This window comes from Schistocerca gregaria, chromosome X, assembly GCF_023897955.1.
Source record: "Schistocerca gregaria isolate iqSchGreg1 chromosome X, iqSchGreg1.2, whole genome shotgun sequence".
In the NCBI taxonomy this organism is placed as follows: Eukaryota; Metazoa; Arthropoda; class Insecta; order Orthoptera; family Acrididae; genus Schistocerca; species Schistocerca gregaria.
Genome location: NC_064931.1, coordinates 316958252 through 316984678, shown reverse-complemented (window position 1 = coordinate 316984678; position 26427 = coordinate 316958252). Strand labels below are relative to the sequence as shown.

At 38.9% G+C, this 26427-nt stretch overlaps 1 protein-coding gene across 7 annotated transcripts in view; it reads right to left on the bottom strand.

The window, feature by feature from the left end:
* The window catches only part of LOC126299284 (constitutive coactivator of peroxisome proliferator-activated receptor gamma-like), a 633226-nt gene that overhangs the window by 301536 nt on the left and 305263 nt on the right, over nt 1-26427 (bottom strand). The gene's annotated exons all lie outside the window — the stretch shown is intronic.

The window sequence follows — 26427 nt, the reverse complement described above, 5'->3', positions numbered from 1 at the left end:
TCCCACTTAAAAATGCAGTTCTGTGATTACACATAGAGATGAAAATAAAGTTGATGAACTTGGGAGATTGTTTCATGATACTTTTGCATGACGGCACAGTATGTCAGAGTGTAGAAAGTACTGTATATTGGATCACACTTAAAACTGATTTGTCCAACACATCCTCAACAGGAGACAGGTGACTAAGTTAATAGAAGAAAAGCGTGCAAAAGCATGCCTCTATTAGATTACAAAATGTAAGCATAAAAATCTCACAGTGATTAAGCCCAGTCCTGTTGTGACTGGTCAACTGCTGTCTACAAGGCAGTAAAAGGAGTGATCTCTGATAGTGGGACAGGATCAGCATTTCACCAATTCCTCCAGTCATTATTTCCAGTAGAGGAATTCTGATGAAGCCACTGTTGCTTTGTTCAAGCAGCTCATTTGGAATAATGAGGTTGAGCAGACACCATTATTGTTGTTGTGGTCTTCAGTCCTGAGACTGGTTTGATTCAGCTCCCCATGCTACTCTGTCCTGTGCAAGCTTCTTGCTCTCCCAGTACCTACTGCAACTTACATCCTTCTGAATCTGCTTAGTGTACTCATCTCTTTGCATCCCTCTACGATTTTTACCCTCCACGTTGCCCTCCAATGGTAAATTTGTGATCCCTTGATGCCTCGGAACATGTCCTACCAACCGGTCCTTCCTTCTTGTCAAGTTGTGCCACCAACTCCTCTTCTCCCCAATCTTATCCAATACCTCCTCATTAGCTTTGTGATCTATCCATCTAATCATCAGCATTCTTCTGTAGCACTTCTTTCTCTTCCTTACGTGGCTACACTCCATACACATACTTTCAGAAACAACTTCCTGACACTTAAATCTAAACTCAATGTTAACAAATTTCTCTTCTTCAGAAACGCTTTCCTTGCCATTGCCAGTCTACATTTTATATCCTCTCTACTTCGACCATCATCAGTTATTTTGCTCCCCAAATAGCAAAACTCCTTTACAACTTGAAGTGTCTCACTTATTAATCTAACTCCCTCAGCATCACCCGACTTAATTTGACTACATTCCATTATCCTCGTTTTGCTTTTGTTGATGGTCATCTTATATCCTCCTTTCAAGACACTATCCATTCCGTTCAACTGCTCTTCCAAGTCCTTTGCTGTCTCTGACAGAATTACAATGTCATCGCCAAACCACAAAGTTTTAACTACTTCTCCATGAATTTTAATACCTACTCCAAATTTTTCTTTTGTTTCCTTTATTGCTTGCTCAATATACAGATCGAATAACATTGGGGAGAGACTACAACCCTGTCTCACTTCTTTCCCAACCACTGCTTCCCTTTCATGCCCCTCGACTCTTATAACTGCCATCTGGTTTCCGTACAAATTGTAAATAGCCTTTCTTTCGCTCCCTGTATTTTACCCCTGCCACCTTCAGAATTTGAAAGAGAGTAGTCCAGTCAACATTGTGAAAAGCTTTCTCTAAGTCTACAAATGCTAGAAAAGCAGGTTTGCCTTTTCTTAATCTTTCTTCTAAGATAAGTCGTAAGTTCAGTATTGCCTCACGTGTTCCAACATTTCTACGGAATCCAAACTGATCCTCCCCGAGGTCGGCTTCTACCAGTTTTTCCATTAGTCTGTAAAGAATTTGTGTTAGTAGTTTGCAGCCTTGACTTATTAAACTGATAGTCCGGTAATTTTCACATCTGTCGGCACCTGCTTTCTTTGGGATTGGAATTATTATATTCTTCTTGAAGTCTGAGGGTATTTCGCCTGTCTCATACATCTTGCTCACCAGCTGGTAGAGTTATGTCAGGACTGGCTCTCCCAAGGCCGCCAGTAGTTCCAATGGAATGTTGTCTACTCCCAGGGCCTTGTTTCGACTCAGGTCTTTCAGTGCTCTGTCAAACTCTTCACGCAGTATGATATCTCCCATTTCGTCTTCGACATCCTCTTCCATTGCCATAATATTGTCCTCAAGTACATCACCCTTGTATAGACCCTCTATATACTCTTTCCACCATTGTAGACCTCCCTAACTCAGAAAAAAACCTAACTTGACTGAGAAGGTACCAGGAATGGAACCCAGGTAACTGGGCACCAGAGGCAGCAGCAATAAACATTTGGTTACAGAAGTGATATTCAGAACATTACAGCGCTCTGAAATTGTTGGAATTGCAACTGAATATGCTGCATGATGATCTGAATGTATTAAGCTCTGTTCAATGTTCTCTCAACAAACATCACAAGTATATGATCCCTGCAGACAATGGCTTCCCACACAGTGATGCTCAGTTCGTTTATATGACTACTTGATTAATTTGATTGCTTGCTTGCTCTCCAAGTTGAAGCCATGCTTGCAAACACAGTTGGGCAAAATTTATTTGAATAATGAACAAATAGAGTAAATATTATTTGATGAAATTGGATACATAAAAAAATCTACTCACCAAGCAGTGCTAAAAGAATGCACACATAAGATACACATATGCAAGCTTCCAGAGCCAGTGGCTCCTCCTCCTCCTCCTCCTCCTCCTCCTCCTCCTCCTCCTCCTCCTCCTCTTCCAGGCAGAAGGATGGAAGGGGTGAATTAAAAGAACTGGTGAGGTTTAGGAAAATGTGTAGTGTTTGGAAAAGTTACCCTGAACCCTGGGTCAAGGGAGACTGACCAGAGAGGATGAGAAGGAACAGAGCAGCAGTTTGCCTGACATGTAGAAAAATGTAGTCAATTCAGATCAGTAGGAAAGACAATCCTGTAATGCCTAAGTACAACATTAGTGGTGTGATGACTGTCAGTCATGTTGATTAAATATCTTGGTGACATGAAATGAAACAACGCTATAAGGATGGTAGTAGGGATGGTAAATGGTAAATTTTGGTATATTGGGAGAATTCTAGGAAAGTACAGCTCATATATAATGGAGATAACACACAGTATGCCAGTATGCTAGTGTGACCCAGTCTTGAGTAATTTAGGATCCACATCATGTCATATCAAAGGAAAACATCAAAGTAATGCAGAGGTGTGCTGCTTGATTTGTTACTGGTTAGTTTGATCAATATGCAAGTATTATGGAAATGCCTCCAAATTCAATTGGAATTCCTGAAGGTATGATGCCATTCCTTCCATGAAATACTATTGAGAAATGTAGAGAACCAGCTTTTTGCCACTGAATGCACAATGATTCTACTGCCAACAACATACATTTTATGAGAAATTTGAGAGTGGAACAGGAAAGTGAATGTGTAGTGGTGATACAAAGTACACTCCATCATGCACTGTATGGTGGTTTGTACAGTATGTACAGTCTGTATATGTAGATATGAATATGGCATAATCACAGGTGTAAACTGCATTGCCCTTGCCAACTGAGCAGCATAAAAAATTGTATGCTGATTACCACACTCCTATAATTGGATAACTACATATATGTTATCAGCAAATGTCTTTAATATGTGCTAAAAAAGGACCAATACAAGATGTCACTGAAAATTACATGTACCTGTTAGCAGTTTATCAATAAAATAAAAATAAAAGTTAAATTCTATTTGGTGGCTTATATCAGGTGAAGTTACACCATCTATTAAATTGCAAGTCAATAACAAGAAAGAAGCAAGCCACTACAGTTCATTAAAAAGTATTACCAGGGTGAATATCTGACTGCAGAAGATTTTAATTCTGAATATGAAAGTAGCTGTGAATTTTAATGGTCATTGATGGACAATGTCACAGATACTTTAGGACATGGGCATAAGTTATTTTAAAATGTCTGAAGCACTTGACAGCAGTGATCTTGTGGCTGCGAGGAGCAATGAGAGACGTCCAAAATAGTGGGGCATACAGAGTTCATTACAGTGACACTGTGTGAGTACCAGAAGCAGGCAAGGTCAATTATCAGGAAAGTAAGCAATGACCTTTCACTCCACCTTCAGGCTACAAGTGGCTCATCAGGACCATCTGGCCGCCGTGTCATCCTCAGCTGAGGATGCGGATAGGAGGGGCGTGTGGTCAGCACACGGCTCTCCCGGTCATTATGATGGTTTTCATTGACTGGAGCCGCTACTATACGGTTGAGTAGCTCCTCAATTGCCATCGTGAGGCTGAGTGCACCCCGAAAAATGGCAACAGCATGCGGCACCCCGGATGGTCATCCATCCAAGTGCCGACCATGCCAGACAGTGCTTAACTTTGGTGATCTGATGGGAACTGGTAAGCAATGAACTTGGTGGTCTGAAAATTCTATTAGGGAAAGGTAGTTGTATTATTGACACCTGTGTAGGCTCAGCAGATATGGGCTTTATTCTTCTGAGTTCTGGGGATTAACACAGAGAAATGATGTATAGTGTTACCAAATATCAGCTACTGCCATATTGCCCCCTCCCTCCAGTAGTTAAGAAAGTTATTAAAAAGCCAACATATATATGCCATTACAATTTGATCAAGCTGATAAGTACCCAAGAAAAACTGTGTGAGGAAATCATTATGTTAAAAGTGCATATAATGGAGTCCATGCACACAGTAAATAGACAGCACCACAATATCTGGATTAGCAGACTGCATGAGACATACAAATTAATCATGAGAAATTAGCTGGGATTTTTCTATCATGCCTCATCATAAATCAAAATAATTCTGTACAACAGTGAAGTTGGTTCCCTGAATCTTTCCCACAGCTGGGCCCTTATTTGTGTGACTGAAAACTCCATTTGTGTGCTGCAGATTATTAGTAGCAAAGTATCGATCTCTGGAACACAATTTTATATTTTCCGTGAGGTTTCAGAATTGCAACCATATGACATAAACCTCTTGCAATAAAATTTTTAGCTCACAACCAGTCATCTTCATGGGATTTTTACACTAGATATTGATGTTACACACTGATAAGATTATACCAAAACTTGCTGTGATAGCAAATGCACATAGGTTGTCACTCTGTAACTGCCCTCTGTTTATTTTAGCATCCTCTGAGGCATGCTGGCTCACGTGTAATGGTGATACTGCATGTGTACCCTCTGTTAAATTGTGGGTTCGTAGAGTTAAGACTCAGTGGTCAAAATAATGAAATTATCACTATTCACAGCATTGCATGCAACATTCTGTTTTCCTGAATACAGTAGAAACTTTGGCACGTGAAATGTCATTTATAATTGACTGAAACACTGGTGACGTGCGAGTGAATATAGTGGTATATCACATACTTAGAGAGAGAGAGAGAGAGAGAGAGAGAGAGAGAGAGAGAGAGAGAGAGAGAGAGAGAATTACAAAGTAATATTTATAATATACCTGGTATGTCATTTGTGTAATCTAGGAATATTAGCAGGCCTAGTACCAATCCCTGAGGTATACCTGCCTGTATCTCCTTCCCACTAGAACAGGTGTTCTCACCTTTTTGTTTGTATTGTTGCATAACTACCATCTGTTCTCTCTGACTCCTTTTTTACCCCTGCAGTCACAGTTGTACAAGTAATGTAGGTTACATAACGTATTTTGCTACTGTAATGAGTCTTATTCAGACCAGTCTTATCTAGACTTCCATTAGTCGAAAGACACCATAGCAAGCAATTTCAGAAAGTAAGTATAGTGCGACCATAATGAGCTGTGGTTTTCAATTACTTGCGGGATGGTAAACTGAGTGGGAGAAGGGGATCCCCTGGCCAGAGTGAGCAACAAAGGAGCACAGTACTACGTGAACTCAAGTTGTGGTGTCCAGTTGCAATAAAGATGACAGTAAGAAACTCCACCAAGTGCAAGCCACATGCTGTGACCACTTTCTACTTGTGGAAGGAATAACACCTACCTAATTTTTTTCATAAATAAAAAGGTTTATGGCAAAAGTGTTACGAACAGGGTGAGTATATTTATATAGTGTAAGGAGTTTAGTGGAGGTGGAACAAATGTTTGAGACAGAGGAGTGGAGGATCTTCCATTCTGACTGAGGAGTTGGCGCAAAAAACTGAAGAAATTGATTATGAAGACCATCAATAAAAAGTGATTTCTGAGATGATTTTAGAACTCTCTCACATGATACTCAAAGTAACGTTGGGATACATGTAACAATGTGCACAATGGGTCCCAAAACAGCTGACAGAGCAGCACAAGAAAAACCAAGGAGTTTCTTAAATGGCTTGAATTGGTGGTTGGGTATTTTCTGAGCTCTATTGTGACTGGAAATGATACATGGATGGTTAATTACATGCCTGGGACAAAAACTGTTGCCACAGTGATGTCATACTAATTCCCCATCTGCCAACAAATTGAAAACCACAATTTCAGAAAAAAATCATAGCCTCAGTGTTTTGGAGCCAAAAAGGAATAATTTGGTTGAATCCCTGCATTGGGGTGACCATCAATGCACTTAGATATCAACAGACCAACAAAAAAAAGCAGCATTCACAACACAAGGAGGGGAATGCTGATGAGGAGTGTGCCTCAACCACAATGATGCCCATCCCCACACGTCCTTAGCACCAAGGCACTCTTGGACTCAATTTGTTTTGATGCTTTGACCCCTTCCTCCCCCTGGATTCCCACAACCTGGTGCCTCCAGATTAACATATTTTCACTTCTGAAGACCCACGTGAGTGCGATTAAATTGCCAACTGATGAGCAGGTGCAGCAAGAGGTTCTGAAAATTGGGGAACAAACTGGCAGGAGAATAATTTGAGGAGGGCATAAAGGAATTTGTGCCGTGGCTCACCACATGCACTGAACAAGATGGCAATTATATGAAAAATAGTGAAGTCTATTAATAATAATCATGTAATTTTCAAAAGCCACTTTTTCTAAAAAATAAATGAAAATCTAGTTCACTTAGTTTCTGAACATGCCTCATATGGCCTACATTGATTAGATGAGTATTGTGGGTGCATTTGTGTTTCAGAAGGCTTTTTGGCCAAAAGCTTAAATGTTTAGCAGTCTTTCCATGGTGCCACTGTGCAGCACAATGCCCCCTTCATGAGGTGAGTAGCAATCTGTAGTTGCTTTGTTGTTGTTGTTGTTTTTGTTGTTGCTGTTGCTTCTTCAGTCCAGAAACTGGTTTGATGCAGCTCTCCATGCTACTCTATCCTGTGCAAGGTTCATCATCTCCCAGTACCTACTACAACCTACATCCTTCTGGTCTGTGCAGTGTATTCATCTCTTGGTCTCCCTCCATGCTGCCCTCCAATACTAAATTGATCCCTTGATGCCCCAGAATATGCTCTACCAACCGATCCCTTCTTCTTGTCAAGTTGTGCCACAAATCTTTCTCCCCAATTCTATTCAATACCTCCTCATTAGTTACGTGATCTACCCATCTAATCTTCAACATTCTTCTGTAGCACCACATTTCGAAAGCTTCTATTCTCTTCTTGTCCAAACTATTTATCGTCCATGTTTCACTTCCATACATGGCTACACTCCATACAAATACTTTCAGAAACAACTTCCTCACACTTAAATCAATACTCAATGTTAACAAATTTCTCTTCTTTAGAAACACTTTCCTTGCCAGTGTCAGTTCTACATTTTATATCCTCTCTACTTCGACCATCATCAGTTATTTTGCTCCCCAAATAGCAATACTCATTTACTACTTTAACCGTCTCATTTCCTAATTTAATTCGACTACAGTCCATTATCATTATTTTACTTTTGTTGACGTTCATCTTATATCCTCCTTTCAAGACACTGTCCATTCCGTTCAACTGCTCTTCTAGGAACTTTGCTGTCTCTGACAGAATAACAATATCATCAGCGAACCTCAAAGTGTTTGTTTCTTCTCTGTGGATTTGAATTCCTACTCTAAATTTTTCTTTCGTTTCCTTTACTGCTTGCTCAATATACAGATTGAATAACTTCAGGGAAAGGTTACAACCCTGTCTCACTACCTTCCCAACTACTGCTTCCCTTTCATGTCCCTCGACCCTTGTAACTGCCATCTGGTTTCTGTACAAATTGTAAACAGCCTTTCGCTCCCTGTATTTTATCCTTGCCACCTACAGAATTTGAAAGAGAGTATTCCAGTCAACGTTGTCAAAAGCTTTCTCTAAGTCTACAAATGCTGGAAATGTAGGTTTGCCTTTCCTTAATCTATTTTCCGAGATAAAGCATAGTCAGTATTGCCTCACGTGTTCCAACATTCCTATGGAATCCAAACTGATCTTCCCCGAGGTCGGCTTCTACCAGTTTTTCCATTCGTCTGTAAAGAACTCGCGTTAGTATTTTGCAGCTGTGACTTATTAAACTGATAGTTCGGTAATTTTAACATCTGTCAGCACCTGCTTTCTTTGGGATTAGAATTATTACATTCTTCCTGAAGTCTGACGGTATTTTGCCTGTCTCATACATCTTGCTCACCAGATGGTAGTTTTGTCAGGACTGGCTCTCCCAAGGCCATCAGTAGTTCCAATGGAATGTTGTCTACTCCTGGGGCCTTGTTTCAACTTAGGTCTTTCAGTGCTCTTTCAAACTCTTCATGCAGTATCATATCTCCCATTTCATCTTCATCTACATTCTCTTCCATTTCTATAGTATTGTCCTTAAGAACATCACCCTTGTATAGACCCTCTATATACTCCTTCCACCTTTCTGTTTTCCCTTCTTTGCTTAGAATGGGGTTTCCATCTGAGCTCTTGATATTCATGCAAGTGGTTCTTTCTTCTTCAAAGGTGTCTTTAATTTTCTTGTAGGCAGTATCTTACCCTAGTGAGATCAGCCTCTACATCCTTACGTTTGTTCTCTAGCGATGTTGCACTTCCTGTCGATCTCATTTTTGAGACGTTTTTATTCCTTTTTGCCTGCTTCATTTACTGAATTTTTGTATTTTCTCATTTCATCAATTACATGCAATATTTCTTCTGTTACCCTAGGATTTCTACTGGCCCTCATCTTTTTACCTGCTGCCTTCACTACTTCATCCCTCAAAGCTACCCATTTTTCTTCTACTGTATTTCTTTCCCCCATTCCCTTCAATTGTTCCCTTATGCTCTCCCTGAAACTCTGTACAACCTCTGGTTTAGTCAGTTTATCCAGGTCTCATGTCCTTAAATTCCCACCTCATTGCAGTTTCTTCAATTTTAATCTACAGCTTATAACCAATAGATTGTGGTCAGAGTCCACATCTGCCCCTGGAAAAGTCTTACAATTTAAAACCTGGTTCCTAAATCTCTGTCTTACCATTATATAATCTATCTGAAACCTGTCAGTGTCTCCAGGCTTCTTCCATGTATACAACCTTCTTTTATGATGTTTGAACCAAGTGTTAGCTATGATTAAGTTATGCTCTGTGCAAAATTCTACCAGGGGGCTGCTTCTTTCATTTCTTCCCCCCAATCCATATTCACCTACTACATTTTCTTCTCTCCCTTTTCCTACTATCGAATTCCAGTCACCCATGATTATTAAATTTTCATCTCCCTTCACTATCTGAATAATTTCTTTTATCTCGTCACACATTTCATCAATCTCTTCGTCATCTGTGGAGCTAGTTGGCATATAAACTTGTACTACTGTGGTAGGTGTGGGCTTCATATTTATGTTGGCCACAATAATGTGTTCACTATGCTGTTTGTAATAGCTTAAACACATTCCTGTTTTCCTATTCATTATTAAACCTACTCCTGCATTACCCCTATTTGATTTTGTATTTATAGACCTGTATTCACCTGACCAGAAGTCTTGTCCCACCTGCGACTGAACTTCACTAATTCCCACTATATCTAACTTCAACCTATCCATTTCCCTTTTTAAATTTTCTAACCCAGCTGCCCGATTAAGGGATTGACATTCCACGCTCTGATCCGTACAGCACCTGTTTTCTTTTCCTGATAATGACATCATCTTGAGTAGTCCCTGCCCGGAGATCCAAATGGGGGACTATTTTACCTCCAGAATATTTTACCCAAGAGGACCCCATCATAATTTAACCATACAGTAAAGCTGCATGCCCTCGGCAAAAATTACAGCTGTAGTTTCCCCTTGCTTTCATCCGTTCGCAGTACTAGCACAGCAAGGCCATTTTAGTTAATGTTACAAGACCAGATCAGTCAATCATCCAGACAGTTGCCCTTGCAACTAGTGTAAAGGCTGCTGCCCCTCATCAGGAACGACACGTTTGTTGGCCTCTCAACAGATACCCCGCCGTTGTGGTCGCACCTATGGTACGGCTATCTGTATCACTGAGGCACAGAAGCCTCCCCACCAGCGGCAAGGTCCATGTTTCATAATACTGTTGCTATTCCACCCTAGAGTTTCTGCTGTTCGATAATTCCATCTGTTTTCTATTTTCGAAATTGGAGGGAACAAGGTTAAAGGTTTATTTTTTCCATGGAAATGATAAGCAGCTATTCTATGAAGCAGCAGCTTGTTGTTTATCATGTCGAATGATTGTAAGGTCACAAAAGATAAGATACTCACAGCTGATCAAATGACTTGCTTATTTTAGTGATTAGTTCGTTAACATTGTACACAGTATTCCACTTCTTCCTAAATCCATACTGATTATTCATAATAATGTTAAGAGTTTTGTTACACTTTATGAATTGATTACATGCTGTTCACTTAAATATTTTAGACAAACTGATAATATTGATACTGGGCAAAAATTTCCTTTTCAGTTTGTTGGCCCATTTTATGGATAGGTCGAATTTACTTCACATATTTCAGCATGTCAGGAAGCAACCCTGTTCAAATTATTTTTTATGTGGAAGAGCTAGAATACAATATTATGAGATTCTCCTTTTATGTATTTGTTGAAATTTCATCACAGCCAACAGATTTTGGACTTTTCAGGCATTTCTTTAATGCTTACTACTTCATGACAGGATTTGTGACACAGAGAATAGCCACGTATTTTATTTGAAATTATAAAGTACCTGTGGAATTCTTCTGCTATTTTGGGAGATTTTAAGTTTCCCCTTCAGTTTCCAATTTGGACTTATAATGTGTAGTTTTCTCAGCACCTATTATAGCCTTGACCATGTCTCATACAGCTTTTTGTTTCCTTTATGGCATATGATATGAATATACTGTTTCCCCTTTGTTTTGCTTCTTTGAAATCTGTCAAATATTCTTCTGATACTGCTTACATACTGGAGAAACCCCAAATCATGGCTGTTCTTGTTTCCATGAATAGTTCCTTTTTTCTAATGCTAGAGATATTGAGCCTATAGTAAGCTACGAGTTTGTTTCACTGTTTTTGTCACAAACTGTTATGGAGGGGAAACACTCATTGACTATGCTCATGAATTCTTGTACAAAAACATTGTAGGTAGTGGTTACCGAACAATGGTTGCCAAATGACTAAGAAGTTCCATTTGTTTCTGAAATAAATATATCAGTATTCACACGGCACTGATTAAAGTTCCTGACACTCTTTCACTGCAAAGGTTTTATCTCAAAAAGGGCTTAATGGTGCCTGGAATAACTACTGTATAATGGGTTCAAACGATGTGGCAAAAAATGAAGCAGAGGTTTGTGTGAAAACACTACAGAATTTTTTACAAGCTAATAAATGCAGAAACACAGTAGTTGCCACACTTCCTCATAGGCATGATCTGACTTATAGTTCGTGTGTAAACAAAGAAATTCGGAAAACAAACATTAAAATAAGGAAACTGTGTTCTCAACACACTTAATGCGATGTACTGGATATAAGCAAGCTGCATCGAAATCTGCACACGAAGCATGGAATGCATTTGAACTATGAAGGGAAAAGATTTGTTTGTGACCGTGTTACTGAAATAATTAAAGAAAGACTTGTAAGGGATAGAACAATTTATCAGCTTCCTGAATATCTTTCCAAAAGCGAAGAAAACAAAATAAACAAGAAAGAAGAACGAAAATACAACACTGCTGATGTTCCTAATTTAAACTAGAGGTATGTGATGCTGTAAATATGATTCCCAATTACCAAATTGTGAATACGCCCGAACTAAAAATTTATCACCATAATGTGCAATAAGATCGATGAAATTAACGTTCTATTAACACACAAACTTAATGATATCTCATTGTTATGCATTTCTGAGCACTGGCTTAACCCAGAATTAATCCAGAATACGAAAATAAACAAATTTGTCTTGGCTACTTACTACTGCAGGAAAAACAGCAAGCAGGGTGGAGTAGCAATTTACACAAAGGATAATGTAGATTTTATTATACTACCTGACTTAACTAGGGCAAATGTTGAAAAGGATTATGAAATTGCAGCTATAAAAATTACTCAGTTCAACCTGGTTATTGCTACAGTGTACCGATCACCATCCGGGAATTTTGAACTTTTCTTAAACAAAATGGAGTCACTGCTAAATAAAGTAAAGAAAATAGATTGTGAATTGATAATCTGTGGTGACTTCCTCACGAATAGTGGAAATAGGGAGACCATTTTGAACCTTGCAACGTCCTACAATTTAAAGGCTGAAGAAAAAGCACCTACCCGAGTATCAGAAACTTGCCAAACAGCTCTTGATAAGTTTCTAGTCAAGAAGAGTTTACACAACACCTCACTAAGAATTTTTAAAGCAGGTTTTAGTGATCATCTTGCTCAAATATTAAGCATAAAAGTACAAGGCAGTATTATTAACAACATGTCTTTCAGAACAGCATATCGAAGTTATAATCAGCATAATGTGAACTACTTCAACAACCTATTACAGAAAGAAAAATGGCTAGGAGTGTACAAAATGAACGATCTAAATGAAAAATTCAACACTTTCATTGATGTATTAACACATTTCTTTGAACTTGCATTCCCAATGAAAACATTAACCATTCGGGGAAACTCTAGAACAAACAGCTGGATCACAAAGGGAATAAGAGTTTCATGCCAGAAGAAGAGACTACTTCATGAAATATGTAACTCAAAAAATTCCTCACCTGTAGTATGTGCATACTATAAAAAATACTCCAAAATATTAAGAAACGTAATAAAAGCAGCAAAAATAATGCATAATGATGAAATCACTTATAATTCAGCCAATAAATCAAAGGGTATGTGGAGTGTTAAAAAAAAATGTGGAGAATACAGACAACCTTGGAAAAATATAACACTATCACATAAAAATAAAAAAGTAACAAACCCCTTAGAAGTAGCCAACACATTTAACAACTTTTTCACAGGTGTTGCTGAAAATATGTTACAATCAAACTTTAAGAGCACCCAGGCAAATGAATATACAGTGTGTTTCAAAAATGACTGGTATATTTGAAACGGCAATAAAAACTAAACGAGCAGCGATAGAAATACACAGTTTGTTGCAATATGCTTGGGACAACAGTACATTTTCAGGCGGACAAGCTTTCGAAATTACAGTAGTTACATTTTCAACAACAGATGGTGCTGCAAGTGATGTGAAAGATATAGAAGACAACGCAGTCTGTGGGTGCGCAATTCTGTACGTCGTCTTTCTGCTGTAAGCGTGTGCTGTTCACAACGTGCAAGTGTGCTGTGGACAACATGGTTTATTCCTTAGAACAGAGGATTTTTCTGGTCTTGGAATTCCACCGCCTAGAACACAGTGTTGTTGCAACGAGACGAAGTTTTCAACGGAGGTTTAATGTAACCAAAGGACTGAAAAGCGATACAATAAAGGATCTGTTTGAAAAATTTCAACGGACTGGGAATGTGACGGATGAACGTGCTGGAAAGGTAGGGCGACCGGGTACAGCAACCACAGAGGGTAACGCGCAGCTAGTGCAGCAGGTGATCCAACAGCGGCCTCGGGTTTCCGTTCGCCGTGTTGCAGCTGCGGTCCAAATGACGCCAACGTCCACGTATCGTCTCATGCGCCAGAGTTTACACCTCTATCCATACAAAATTCAAACGCGGCAACCCCTCAGCGCCGCTACCATTGCTGCACAAGAGACATTCGCTAACGATATAGTGCACAGGATTGATGACGGCGATATGCATGTGGGCAGCATTTGGTTTACTGATGAAGCTTATTTTTACCTGGACGGCTTCGTCAATAAACAGAACTGGCGCATATGGGGAACCGAAAAGCCCCATGTTGCAGTCCCATCGTCCCTGCATCCTCAAAAAGTACTGGTCTGGGCCGCCATTTCTTCCAAAGGAATCATTGGCCCATTTTTCAGATCCGAAACGATTACTGCATCACGCTATCTGGACATTCTTCGTGAATTTGTGGCGGTACAAACTGCCTTAGACGACACTGCGAACACCTCGTGGTTTATGCAAGATGGTGCCTGGCCACATCGCACGGCCGACGTCTTTAATTTCCTGAATGAATATTTCAATGATAGTGTGATTGCTTTGGGCTATCCGAAACATACAGGAGGCGGCGTGGATTGGCCTCCCTATTCGCCAGACATGAACCCCTGTGACTTCAGTGGGGACACTTGAAAGGCCAGGTGTACCGGCAGAATCCAGAAACAATTGAACTGCTGAAGCAGTACATCTCATCTGCATGTGAAGCCATTCTGCAAGACACGTTGTCAAAGGTTTCGGGTAATTTCATTTAGAGACTACGCCATATTATTGCTACGCATGGTGGATATGTGGAAAATATCGTACTATAGAGTTTCCCAGACCGCAGCGCCATCTGTTGTTGACAATTGTAACTACTGTAATTTCGAAAGTTTGTCTGCCTGAAAATGTACTGTTGTCCCAAGCATATTGCAACAAACGGTGTATTTCTATCGCTGCTCGTTTAGTTTGTATTGCCATTTCAAATATACCGGTCATTTTTGAAACACCCTGAAAATAAGTGCATGTAGAGGATCAATGTACATCAGGTCTGTTTCACAAGATTAAGTAGCTAAAGCAATAAAAGGACTAAAAAATTCCAAATCGGCAGGTATTGATGGTATACCTGCAACAATGTTAAAGAAGAGCGCATCAAACCTGATTGAAGTACTCACACATTTATGCAACTACTCACTTCAGGCAGGCACTTTCCCTGATGTGTTGAAAACATCAAAAGTTATTCCTGTATATAAAAAAGGGGATAAAGACAATGTAAATAACTACAGACCCATCACAATTTCCTCCTGCATCTCTAAAGTACTGGAAAAAGTGATGTTTGAGAAACTTATGAAATTTATTAATAAAAACAGCATCCTATGTAATGAACAACATGGATTCAGAAATAAGAGGTCAACAACTGCTATCTATGAGTGCATCAATTCCATCCTAAACCTGATGGACAAAAAACAGGAAACAATAGGAGTCTTTATTGACTTGTCAAAAGCTTTTGACATGGTGGACCATAAAATTCTGCTGTCAAAGCTAGAAAGATATGGTATTCAAGGTCTGTCCAACAAGTGGATCAGTTCCTTCCTGAAAAATCTTATGCAGGCAGTGTGCGTCAAGCACACAAATATTGAACTAAAAACTGTATCTAATCACTTATCTGACTAAACAAATAAAATGTGGTGTACTCCAAGGATCCGTATTGGGACCCCCTTCTGTTTCTTCTGTACATAAATGATCTAAGCTTAAATATTGATGCACACAAAAAATCATATTTGCAGATGATCCCACGATTCTACTAAAAGGAGGCAATGATGAACAGTTACAGCAGACAGTAAACATGGTCAGGAAACAACTTAGTAGCTGGGCACAGAGTAATCAGCTTGTAATAAATAGTAAGAAAACCGTTGCTCTAAAATCCCACAATGTTCCTAACAAGGACATGTTTATCCCATCAGTTTCTATCAATGACGAGCCAGTTGGTAACAGTACTGAAACCAAATTCTTAGGACTTTGGCTGCAGAGTAACATCAGATGGAATAAGCATATTGAATATCTCAATGCTGAACTGAGCAGAACATGTTATCTTCTTTGTTCATTAAAATCATGCTGCAGTGAGAAAACAGTACTGAATGCATATCATGCGTACTTTCATTCTCGTCTTAGATATGGGGTCACCTTCTGGGGAAACTCTATAACAGCTAATAGCACTTTTAAACTACAAAAAAGGGCCATTAGAATCTTGTTTGGGTGCAAGCCTAAGAGACACTTGTAAACCCCTGTTTAATAAGTCTGGTATTCCCCCATTACCATGTGTATACATTATGGAAACCCTTTTGTTCTTTAAATTAAATGTAATAGGCAAGGACCAGAGACTACAAAAAAAAAAAAACTGTGATATACATGAGCACTTTACCAGACAAAACAGAAACTTACATATGACTCAAATCAGCAGAGCACTGTGCCAAAAAGGTACTTTTCACATGGGAGTTAAGCTTTATAACAAACTTCCTGAAAACATAAAAGCTATCACTGAGGTCAATACATTTGGAAAATCTCTAAAGCCATATTTACAGCATCACTGCTTCTACTCCATTGAAGAATATTTAAATTTATGAAATGTGTTATATAAATACTTACGTGTAAAGTGTATTATTGTAAGCTTAAATATGTATGCCTTGAAATTACTTTCATCCTTTATATTTATAACTTGACTTGTCCAATGTCTTATGTATAAGCTGCTATGTAGACAACAGGACCAATAAAATACAATCTACTAACTCAAATCTCTCTCTCTCTCTCTCTCTCTCTCTCTCTCTCTCTCTCACACACACACACACAGACAGACAGACAGACAGACAGACAGAGAGAGAGAGAGAGAGAGAGAGAGAGAGAGAGAGAGAGAGAGAGAGAGATATGCAAATGATCTATGGAACACATAACTAATCACCTCCAAGTCTAAAATGAACGTATTTGTAGCAACATAATAGATACTGCTTACATTATCTAGAAAAGTTGCACCTCATTCTGTTTTTCTAATGTATTCATTAAAATTTAGTAGCTGCTAACCCATTTCTTCAAAGAAATGGCAAATCTGTCGTCTCATGTACCTACGAAGCTGGTAGAAATAATGGCCTTTTTATACAACTTTTCTGCCTCAGAAAAGTATAAAATTTGTTCAGAAATGCAAACGTGACTGAAATGCCAGGAGTATGATATATGTTGCTACTTAAAAGGTCTATGCAGTTTCCAAGTAATAAGTACCCCACTTAGACAATTGTCTACTGACTTAAACACCTAGTGACTAATCTACTAGAATGCTTGATTGTCCACACCAATTGTTCTACAAAGTACTTGCTAAATTGCAGCATTCAGCAAATTTATCAAGTTCATATTGTTAATTTAAACCAGCATTCATTTAAGTACATAACTTTCAAAGAATTTATGTTCTCCAAAAGTACTTGCAGTTCATATATTTCTTCTATCGCCCTACTGATAGCTGATGTTTAGATGGATTATGAAATTATTTTTATGAACTAATCAAGAAAAAAATCTTCACACCAGTCAACATTTCTGGCACTAGTTAGGGGTTTGCACTCTAAGTTGCATTCCTACATTATTTAGTTACCTTTGGACAAAATCCATTGGGAATTGGGTCAACTTCATTAGTTTCAGCTGTTGAAGGAGCACTCAAAACAATAACAGATTTATTTGTACATTTTTTATGGAGAGGGAACTCCTCAAGAGCTTTACTTTTCAGAAACTAACATCCTTCTGTCACGTTTTTGAACATATACCATGACTTGTTAAAAAATTTATTTCATAATTTATCATTTAGTCACATAACATTTACCAATTTTGCATACAGGTTTTTTTAGTTTAAAATTAGTTACATTTATCTGTTTATACTCAAATAGTCTAGTCTGTCATTCATTTCTGTTGACATCATTAACACCTCCTATGAGTACAGCACAATAATTTCTTGTGATATTACAGAATTCTTAGTTACATTCACAGTAACACTTGACATTTGTTACAGGTTTTTTAATGGCAGAAACATGAATACTGTTGCTAACATAGCTTGTCAGTAATCTTGATATGTGGCATGCATGACCATAACCAGATAATGTTACCATCTTCTTCTGTAATCATTTTAGCACTGCTGAAAAGTTTTTATGTTCTGCCTTCACCATAAGCACTTTCAAAACCTTCATCATATGTGTATTGAAGGGCATCAATATTGTTGCACAAAGTGAGATTTCTTTACCAGTTTCTTGGTGTTTATTTCCTTTTAAGAGAGAACCATTTTGTAGAGTGCATCAACTTGTACATTTAATTTTCATAAAAGTTTTGATTATGATCTTCTAGCAGTAAAGAAATATGTGTTCCTTTTTCAAACATGTACACTTATCCTTCAGATCAAACATATCACTTCAAAATACTGTGATTACTCTCTCCATTTCTCTGATTGTGTGTCTAAATTTGCTTTCACTAGTTAACATAAGAAAAGATCATGAATAATCGACAGTTACAAATTTTATGTTTACTTGGAACATATCTCATGGAACTAACAGTGGTAGTTGCCACACTGAACACCTTTTTTTCACTTTCTTGTAACATATCTTGCAGCTGTCTGCACTCTGAGTTTTACTGGTGCAGGTTGCAGTTAAGATTTTCCCACATGGTGTCACCTTGTATAACTAGTAACTACCAGTAAACTTAGAACCAAAATCTGAACTGAAGCTATTTATTTGTACCTACAGAAATGTCCCTCACAGATGACTTTTAAGATGCCATTGATCAACTACTTCAGTATTTCCACAAATGACCCAAGTCTGATGCACTTATAAACAACCTGGATTAGGTGGAACAAGCATAAGAAAGAATCCACTCATGATACCACCATCAGGCAAAGAAAAACTATAGCCAACACAATATGCATGGCAAAGAGAAATTACGTCAGGACCCTGGTGCAACAGACAGGTAAGAACTTCCACAGAATCATCTCAAGAGACCAGTACAAAGAACTCAAGAAGCAGACAACCCAGTACCCTACTTCCCCATATATGTGATTGGAACTTCCATCTACAATAAATCTGCACCAACATCATTATGGTCTGTTTGCAGAAGCTTCTCAACATAGGAACATAAAAAAAAGAGCTTCTCCCAACTGGAGTTCAAGGAGAGAAAAAGAAAGAGAGGAAGGCACATACAGAATCTGGCACGACCAGCTGAATCAAAACCAGGAGGGCATAAACATGTGTGTAAGGAAAAGACAATTGGCCTTCTATGGACACTTGATCTGCATGAATACCGAATGACTCACAAATGGGATCTTCACGGTGAAAGGTGAGACAAAGGCCACCAAGCACATGAGTATGACACTGGTAAATTCTTATCTGGAACAAATGGACAACACACAGGCCCAGTTGAATTGGTGAGTTCAAAAACAGGTCGTGTACCACGAGACATAAGACCATGATGTCATGGAGTTGCCATGTAGCAGCTGGGCCTCAGAGTAAAACAATGTACGCCATTACAACATTTTAGCCATTGACTGTCAGTGGCCGGTGTGGCCGAGCGGTTCTAGGTGCTACAGTCTGGAACCGCGCGACCGCTATGGTCGCAGGTTCGAATCCTGCCTTGGGCATGGATGTGTGTGATGTCCTTAGGTTAGTTAGGTTTAAGTAGTTCTAAGTTCTAGGGGACTGATGACCTCAGAAGTTAAGTTCCATAGTGCTCAGAGCCATTGACTGTCATTTTAACCGTTGACTGTGGTCAGTAATAGTTTGAAAGTACTGTTAGATGACCACTTTCTGATGATGATGATGATGATGATGATGATGATGATGATGATGATGATGATGAGGAGGAGGAGGAGGAGGAGGTGGTGGTGGTGGTGGTGGTGGTGGTGGTGGTGGTGGTGGTGGTGGTGGTGGCTGTCAATTTGTCTGCAGTGAAAATATTGTGCTATGCAAGTTTGTTATTCATATTAGTTATAACAATAAGGGTGAGTGTTATGAGCATACAGGTTTATTCATAATGTACCCAAAGTATGACCACAAACAAAATACAGCAAAGAAGACAATGGTGGGTATCATGATTGATCTCTCATCTATCCTTCACAGGCTACTGTCAGATACTGTAGATACTATTGTAGAATGGTTTCTGCCCCACTGGTATGTATTATAGAATTTTCTTTATATGGGAATATGGCCCTCTCTATAACTCCATACCCATCAGCTTCTGTTGATGGCACATGACCCCCTGTTATACCAAATTATGCATACAGATATAAGAATCAGTGGAATTAAGTCTCTGCAATGCACTGTCTTGGGTCATACATTTGAGGATCTTGTTTCACTTGTTCGAATTTAATGGCAGGCTGTGCTAAGTTGAACTCCCGCAACACTGTTAAGGTTTTCCACCATGTGATTACTTAAGGCCTCCATAAGAACACAATCCCAGAATGATATTGTGGACAAAACTTAAGTCTTCTCACACATGCGATGTCCTGTCTTCAAGCAATGCTCCGTTACTGCAGATTTAAGAGATTGTCCCATGTGTGTATGCTGATAGCGTTCAACACAATGTCCTTGTATGGTGGGGTGTGTCTGCCCAAACAGGCATGGGATCTTATATACACCACCTTTTCTAAGGGCAAGATCATCTCGACGAAGCAACAAATTCATCAGTTTTGCTGCTGGGTGAAATGCACTTAATGTAATACGCCTTGAAAATTATTTCTGTTCTTGAAGTGTGACAAATGATACAGTTACAGTTTTGTAAGTATTGGGCATGGCAATACTGTGAAAAAACACTAAATAGTTTGTCTAGAAACTCGTAAACAGATAGTTTTGGAAATCATTTGTGGTGGAAATATTTTAAATCTAAAGTCAACAAATAAACCTGATCTCTTTGAGGATGCCCATGCCGAAACTTGTCAGTGACAAGGAGACTGTTGCAGCAATGATGATTGCGAAAGAACAAATTGCAGATAAACAACTACAAAGATATATATGTTCAATAAAATGCACTGTTAAATATTAAAACTGCAACATTATGAAGGCAGCACGCAACAAATATCAATCTGTCACAAGGTGAGGTACATGCTTGAATATGCAAATGATTAGCACTTCAGTTCAACCACACAAAGTAGGAGTAATGCTATTTAAATTCTCCAAATTTGAAAATATTAAGCAGTAGATTTCTCATTCAAAAACTGAATTTGAATGTTGGTCATTTGGTCATTATGCCTCATGTAAGGAGGAGAAATGTCTACGGCAAGTGTCAGAATTTGAGAGTAGCAAGACTGTGGCACCTTGAGACTGTACTATCAGAGTATATCATTACATTAAGTGTGGAAATCTGTCTTTATATTCACATGTTTGTTTTTAAAGTTTGCTGTGCATGAAGGTAGTTTTGTCATCTGCACAATTGATGTAATGAACATTATGTTCAGTAGGTATTTCAAATTTCCCTGCACTCCTTTGTGCCTCAATTGCATGACTGTTCACTGCTGAATGACATGTTTTCACACTGTTTACAATTCACTAAGAGTACTGACCTAACATGTTCACAAGTGCTGTCATTAGTAATAGTGTCTAAACTACTAAGAAGGCTTTGTGTCATTTCTAAGCATTTCAGAATACTGTTCACAAATTATCACATCACTCTGCAGTGAAGTCAATCCATTTTCCATTTATTTACTGTTCATCGGTGTAGTCCCCAGTTTGATGACTGCTGTAGCAGAATATTGTCAAATGGTGTTTAACGAAACCCAAAGAAATTCTGATCATATGAAAAGGCTGTTAGTGGCACCCAAGTTAGTCCAGTCACTCATTGACGAGCCTGGAACTAAAGTTGAGGGTAGCTAACAAAAACCAGAAATGCTCAACTTTGTTTTCGAATGTTCCTTTACGAAGGAGTATTGCCCCAACTTAACTCTTGTACCACTGAAAAGTTGAGTCAAATAGATGTTAGTGTCAATGATGAGATTCATGGGTGTCAGTCAACAATGGCTGTGTTCTAAGTTAGTGAACTCCCAGTTCCTAATCAAGGGATTGGACTATTGCCTTAGCTTATAGTAATTACTATATAGTAGAGCCCTCATGAAATGGAAAATGACCATAACCAAATGAGTGCAGGCTTCACACATGACGCTCTCAACTGCCAAATGCATTCCATTCGGCATCCCTCTATCTATGGGCCTATGTTTTGTTTAATACCAATTGTACCATAGTACATTTATCTAGAAATTTGGTTATAGTGCCTGTGTACCAAGGAGGGATCTCTTGTATTACGAGCTGTTTTACTGGGGTACCTATGTATCTAGTGCATGGTCAGCTATTCTTTTAAACTTGAGCCATAGTTCCTCTACTTGCTCCCGCACTGAGCTAAGAGTTTAAAATTCCTCATTGACATGAGATTATTGTTTCTGTTTCTCATTTGCTGAATTTAAAAATCATTCTGCTTATTTTAGTTGTTTTTTGTGTTTTTGTATTGCTGCTATAACTGAATTATGGTCACTGATATCAGTTTTGATGTGAACTTCCTCGAAGAGGTCAGGTCTGTTCCTTGCCATTATATCCAACATATTTCCATCATGAGTGGGGTTCAGATTATCTGTTCTAGGTAGTTGTCAGACAAGGCAATAAAGTTTCCCACGATTTCATGTAATGTCCACCACTAACAAATCTATATGTATCCTAATTTATTGTTAGATAGTTAGTCTCCTTTGACGCCACTGTCATTAGGAAACTTATGTACAAGCAAACTGAGATTTCTCTAAAGTTTTCATTTACATCAGGAGATGAGTCTGGTGGGCAATGGAAGGATCCAGTTATTTTATGCCCACTCCTGATACTGAGTCTTTCCCAAGCAATCTCGCATGCAGTGTCAGTTTCTATCATGGTGGATGTGAGTCTCTTGTCTACTGCGACAAATACTCCATTTCCTTATCCTTTCAATATACTCTTACATATTCCCCCAAAAACATCTCGCTGCTACCGATTTCAGATTTCAACCAGCTTTCTGTACCTAGTATTACGTGAGCTACATTGCTTTTGGTGGGCACTTCAAACTCTGGCACTATGTTGCGAATGATTCGGCAGTTTACCATTAGGGTTTTAATATTTCAACATGACGGAGCACAGCAATCAGTCATTTCCTTTCATGTTTTATTAAGCAAATCTCGATTTCAGCTAGTGCCCAGCCATTATCAATGTACTATTTCATAGCATCAATGCATGTCCTAGTATGTCAGTCCCCTGTTGTTGGGGTTTCTGTCACAGTTTGTTCAAGACGGCTCTTCTTGAGCCATTGATAATGGCTAGGCAGTAGCCAAAATCTAGATTTGCTTAATGGAACCTGAAGGGAAAGAATGACTGACTGCTGTGCTCCATCATTTTGAAAGTCATATCATAGTGGTTGAGCACGTCCACATAGCTAATGAAAGGTGACTTGGTGAGGATTTTAATACTCTCACCTATGGGAGGCATTTGTTTCGATCTTATAGTGATACTTCTGGGTTTCTGACAACTATCCTTATCTGGATTGGGTGGAGAGTCACTAATTTAAAAGAAAACCTTGGGTACACCCCACACACAGTGAGCTACCTAAGTAGCAGCCTTTGATGTGTAATGCATACCAGACCCATCTAGGGGGACCTTACAGGTCTCAGCCCAATGGCACAGGCTCAGGAAGTCGCAGCCTAGCTTGTCACAGAACCTTTGAAGTCTAGTTCAGTCCTTCTATTCGACTCAGAACCAAAGAGTCATGATAAGTTCTGGAGACAGTGCTGCAAATTGTGACTTTCGTTGAAGCTCCATGCACAAGGCTGGTATTCTCAACCCTCTTTCAGTCGCTGGAATGATCCAAGTATGACCTCAGAGCCCAGACAAGTATCATTTGTTTCAAGTGTGCCACAATCTGCACTTCATTGCGTGTTCCCTCAATGGCTGCTGGAATAAGCTCAGAATGCTCAACGATGCCTCCAGGCATACACACTGAGTGTACCTGGTGTTTCTTCCCATACCTTCCTGCCATTTTCCTAAGGGGTACCATTATTGGTCATGCATTTGAAGTGTTGACAATTGATAGACTCCTATCCTTCTGTGTTTATCTCCTCTTGATACACAACAAAGCAGGTTTCCCCAAAACAGATGAAGTGAATCCCACTGGCTCAGTTTCATTGAATGACAGCATCTTGAACTTGTTTGTAAGAGGGATTGGTATAACACCCTGTGTCCGACTTGGTCCCTGTCTACCCTGTTCAGGACTCCACTCACAGTCAAGTAGATGGGTAATTATAGGGCTTGTATTTCCTGCAGGAGACAGTGTGTCCACAGGAGAGGATAGAACGTCAGGTATCTTTGTGCCTCTTGGTAACCCAACACTCCCATTCAAAGCAGCTTCCAATCACTCGACAGTAGTAAGGATGACATCCAGCTGCTTACGAATAGTAACTAACTAATCTCCAGCTGTGTTATGCCTGGTCCAATATGTTACAGAATAGTGAAGGAGAAACTTTATAGTAAGCTTGCTGATTGTCTTTTGAATTTGAAATGCTGCAAATAATATCAGCAGTCTCTTGGAACGTAAGTAATACATAGCTAAAAGTGAGATATCTATTACAACAGAGAACTTGGCTTTACTACTGCTCTAAAGCGTTTTCTAGGTTATCGTTATTAAGGAAGTTAGCAGCCTTATTTTACGATACATACAGACAATAACACTATCAAAAGAGGGAACTAATATAATACAATATTTCACTTGGCGTAAACTGAGGCTACTTTGTTCCAATATTTAGACACTATGTACCGGTGCTTGAAAATACCTAAGGTAAAGTTAGCATATTTGATAATTTTCAAGCAATTAACTAAAGCACGAAGGAATTGTGTCTGAGTGGAGAGATCTTCAAATTTTCATTTTATATTGAGTTATACAGTTTTTAAAATTGGGGCAAAGTTTCCCATATGGGCAGGTTACTTTGCTCCAATTTCAAAATCAATTTAATTCTTATGGAAAAATTTCTATGGAGCAATGTTAGACACAGAGTAAATATTCGATTTTCTTGGATACACCATGTTCATCAAAAATACATTTTTATATAATCTGGGTACCATAACCTAATTACCACACATTTCAGCATTGACACTCAACACCACTCAGTTCAGTAATTCGGAAAAAGCCCCTTTTATTCACTATGTTAGGTGGATCTATGCCTCCTACAACATCTTTCCCTTCATAAGAGATCATCTGGTTTTGATGGCCATTTGCATGATATTTTTTGACTTAGTTACAGCACTTATTGTAGCCCCAGTCTTATTAAAGTTTTGAATAACACCTGGATACAGATGATCCTCATAATGAAAGATCACAAAAGCACTGACTTCTCTCTTTACTTGTTTAATTTGTGGTCATTGAGAGTTCTATAAGTTTTCCTCCTTCTTCGTACTCTACTTCCAGAAGACATTTCTTACTGTGAGACTCCCAGGATTCTTTGTCAGAAGAGTCTTGCGTATAGTGATCGTCACTTCTCTTAGAATGCCAAATTTGATTTCTTTTACGTTTTCCTGGTTGGTCTATAGGTGTTTGTGAATCAGTTTCTGCTGCAACACCCACATTTTCCACCATTCTTCTAGTGGTACTTGTTGCATAAGAAAGACTCTTTCTAAGTGAGACTGGAATCTTTCTTCTTGTGTGAGACTTCTATCCCCAGGAATGTTGAGTGTGTCCTTTCTTTGAAAAACAAGCAGAAATGAATTATTCAGATCATCTTGATGCATCTCTCTGTGTCCAATGCATTCAAGCAATGGTTCAACATTACAGGGAAATATTCCACACTTCCTAAGGCTACTTCTCACATTTGGCTGCATCACATCAAGAGCCTTTCGCATCAGAGCAGGAAACTGGTGTTTAAGAACACCACCACACTTCATTCCTTCAAGTGTTTGCTTCCACTCACACAATACCTGCCACCATACAACTTTCATGGGATGAAAGAAGGCAATGCCTGAAGGTTGAATGAGATGAGTTGAGTAAGGTGGAAGAGACACGAAATGAATGTCAGGTTCTCTACACCTCTAGAAAATTTGGATGTTCAAATGTGTAGAGAGATCGTCAGCAATCACAGCCTTTTTCCCTTCCAGTTTCTCCAACTTGGGCAGCAGTATGGTCTCAAACCAGTTACTGCATCAAACCATCCTGAACTACAATGATTGTACCTGCATCCCTTTGGACCTCCCTCCCGAGCATGTGTTCCATAACTGCCCAGACATGTAGGCAACATAGGGTGGCAAAAGTCCCCCTGCTGCACTGCCACACATCATAATGGAGCAACTAGATTTAGAAAAGTTACAAATTCTTCCTAGTTACTTTGTACCTCGGCAGCAGATAACTGCTTTTACCAGGATTGCTGAGAGATTTGTCTCATCTCATGTGTAATTGTGTTACATAGGACATATTTCAATGCATTTAAACAACATAATTTCATCAATAGCTGCCCTGCTGCATATCTTTGTCAATTGAGGATGGCGTTGAAGGAAACATTTTGTCCAATCTTTCTCTGGTATATTGTTGGAAAATATTCTGTTCTGTAGGGCAACTCTTCAAACGCAAATTTCAGTTAAATAAATAACACTTTAACTTAATGCTTCCACTGAACAACTAAGCACAAAATGGCAGATCCAGAAAGTGCTGGAAGGAAGACTGATGTATCTATGATTTAAAGATTTCCCCT